This window comes from Grammomys surdaster, unplaced genomic scaffold, assembly GCF_004785775.1.
Source record: "Grammomys surdaster isolate TR1022 unplaced genomic scaffold, NIH_TR_1.0 255, whole genome shotgun sequence".
In the NCBI taxonomy this organism is placed as follows: Eukaryota; Metazoa; Chordata; class Mammalia; order Rodentia; family Muridae; genus Grammomys; species Grammomys surdaster.
In genome coordinates this window covers 3632892-3636316 of record NW_021604696.1, presented here as the reverse complement: position 1 = coordinate 3636316, position 3425 = coordinate 3632892, and the positions used below count along the sequence as shown (strand labels likewise).

At 37.0% G+C, this 3425-nt stretch overlaps 1 pseudogene; it reads right to left on the bottom strand.

Annotated features, from left to right (window-relative positions):
- Window positions 1-1727: 1727 nt before the first annotated feature.
- LOC114627581 lies at window positions 1728-2350 on the bottom strand (annotated as a pseudogene).
- Window positions 2351-3425: the final 1075 nt, after the last annotated feature.

The window sequence follows — 3425 nt, the reverse complement described above, 5'->3', positions numbered from 1 at the left end:
CAACTAAGTTGTTACTGGTTTCTAGATATTATGAATAAAGCTGCAACAAACATGCTTGAGTAAATGTCCTTTTAATAGAATGCCATATCCTTTGGGTATATGACCAAGAGTAGTACAGCTGGGTTTTGAGGTAGATTGCTTCCTCGATTTCTGAGGAATCACTACATTGATTTCCATATTGGCTGTACAAGTTTGCACTCCTATCAGCAGTGGAGGACTTTTCCCCATGCTCTACATCTTTGCCAGCATGAGCTGTCACTTGTGCCATTGATCTTAGCTATTCTAACATGTGTAAGATAGAACCACAAAGTAGTAAGTTGAACATTTCTTTCAGTGTGTCTGAGCCACTTGAGATTCTTCCATTGAGAATTCTCTGTCTAGATCTGTACCCCATTTTTATTAGAATTATTTGGGTTCTTTTGACTAGTTTCTTGAGTTCTTTATATATTTTGCATATTAGTCCTCTTTCAGATATAGAGTTGGTAAAAATCTTTTCCTACTCAGTAGGCCGCCACTTTGCCTGATTAATGGTGTTCTTTGCCTTATAGTTTTTCCAGTTTCATGAGGTCCCATTTATAAATTGTTGATCTTAGTACCTGCACGCTTGGTGTTCTGTAGAGAAAGCTGTCTCCTGTGTGAATGCATTCAAGGCTATCCCCCAGTTTCTCTTTTATCATGGTCAGTGTATCTAGGTTTATGCTCAGTTCTTTGATTCACTTGGGCTTAAGTTTTGTGTAGAGTGATAAGTATGACTGTCCGCTTCTGTCTACACACAGATACTCAGTTTAACCAGCACCATTTTTTGAAGATGCTGGCTCCTTTTCCAGTGTGTGTTGTGACTTCTTTATCAGAAATCAGGTATCTATAAGTGTGTATCTATGTTTGGGTCTTCAATTCAATTCCATTAATTAGTGTATCTGTTTTTATACCAATACCATGTGGTATTTATGATTGTAGCTCTGAGTATAACTTGTAATTAGGAATTGGTGATGCCTCCAGAAACTCTTTTATTATTCAATATTGTTTTAGCTAGCCTGATTTAACTATCCTGTTTTGTTTGTTTGTATCATATGAAGTTGAGAATTGTCTTTCCAAGGTCTATAAAGGATTGTGTTGGAATTTTGATGGCAATTGTGTTGAATCTGTAGATTGTTCTTGGTAGAATGGCCACTTATACTAAGTTAATCCTGCTCGTCCATAAGCACGGAAAAAATCTTTCCATCTTCTGGTTATCTTCTTTAATTTCTTTCTTCAGAGACTTGAAGTTCTTACCAGAGTCTTTTACTTGACAGTTGGAGTTACTCCAAGATATTTGATATTATTTGAAGCTATTGTGAAGAGTGCTGTTTCCCTGATTTTTTCCTCAGTCTATTTGTTTATAGGAATGCTACTGATTTTTTAATTTAATTTTGTATCCAGCAATTTTGGTGAAATAGCTTACCAGCTATAAGAGATTTCTGGCAAAAATTTTAGGATAATTTACATATATTGTCATATCATCTGTATATAACAATACTTTGAAATCGTTCTTTTCAGTTTGCATCCCCTTGATCTCTTTCAGTTGTGTTATTGCTCAGCTGAAACTTTAAGTACTATATTAAATAAATAATGAAGAGGGTAGACAACCTTGTCTTGTTCCTGAATTTATAGAATTCCTTCGAGTTTCTCTTCATTTTTTTTGACTGTCCTAAATTGTTTATTGGATAGGAATTGTACAAATATGTGTATTAGCGGTAACGGTGGAGCTGGAGAGTATTGCGCCTTCTCCAGGCTGCACGGCAAGAACCGCCAACAGTATGGTGGAACTTGTGGCCCTTTCCAAGGTCACGGCTCTTTCGGCCAGCAGATGTCAGCCCACGCATCTCTCTGTGCTTGTGGACTGGTTTGGTGATCCACTGGGTGTCAGGATTTCTTCTGATAGCTTTATGGAATGGATCAATGAGGATAACCTCAAAAAATTTATATGTGGAATCTTCACCGACCCGGTAGGAATTCAGGACTCTCAAAGCCCCACAATGGTGCCCAGCTCTCTCCTCAGCAACTGACTGAAGGCTTTGGGCAAATTTCAGCTGGTTAACACCATGGTGGACAGGCTTGCCGTAAGTTGCACCCTTAGGAACCGGGCGTTTGCGAGCACCACGGCGGACACGAATCCTGTAAATGACATAAACTTGCTTCTCTTTGTAGCCCAGTCTTTGCGCTTTATCAGGCCGAGTGGGGCAGAGAGCCCTGTGCCGCGCAGAGAGCTGGCGGTATTGCCAACAGCGGACCCTCAGAAGAAAGCGCATCACGTCGGACTGCTTCTTCCTCCATAGCTCCTGGATGTATTTGTATGCACCCATCTTGGCTCATCTGATGGCTGCCGCCAGAGCGAGTTTCTCTTCATTTAATTTGATATTGGCTCTAGGCTTGCTATAAATTGTCCTTATTATGTTTAGGTAAGTCACTTGTATCTCTAATCTCACTAGGACTTTTATCATAAATGGGTGTTGGATTTTGTCAAAGCCCCTTTCTGCATTTAATGAAATGATCATGCGCTCTTTTTTCTTTCAGTTTCCTTATACGGTAGATTACAATAACTGATTTTCATGGACTGAACTGTCCCTACATCTCTAGGATGAAGCCTATTTAATCATGGCAGATGATCTTTTTGATGTGTTCTTGGATTCAGTTTGCAAGTATTTTATTGAGAATTTTTTGCATCTCTGGGAGGTATTGGTATGTGGTTTGAATAACAAGGTAACTGTGATTCATAAAATGAATTAGGTAATTCTCCTTCTGTTTCTATGTTGGGGAATAATTGGAGAATTATTGGTATTAATTCTTTTTTTAAAGTCTGGTATAATTCTACACTAAAACCATTTGGCCCTTGGGAATTCTTTTCTTTCTTGGAAGATCTTAATGTCTGCTTTTATTTCACTAGGGGTTACAGGTCTATTTAAATTGTTTGATTGATATTGATATAACTTTAGTAAGTGGTACCTATTTGGAAAATTATCAATTTCTTTTAAATTTTTCATTTTTTTGAGTCAAGTTTTTAAAAGTGTATCCTTATGAATCTCTGGGTCTTTTTGTGTCTCTTGTTGTGTCTCCATTTTCATTTTTCATTTTATCAATTTGTATATTCTCATTCTGATTTTTAGTTAATTTGGATACAGATTTGTCTATCTTGCTGATTTTCTCAAAGAACTAACTCTTTATTTCATTGATTCTTTGTATTATTCTTTCTGTTTCTATTATATTAATTCTATTATACATTTGATTATTCCTTGACAACTAATCCTCTTGGGTGTACTTACTTTTTTTGTTCTAGGGCATTCAGCAGCAGTGTTAAGTTGACAATACAAGAGGTCTCCAATTTTTTTATTGGATATTTTATTTATTTATATTTCAGATGTTATCCCCTCTTCCCATTCACCTCCATA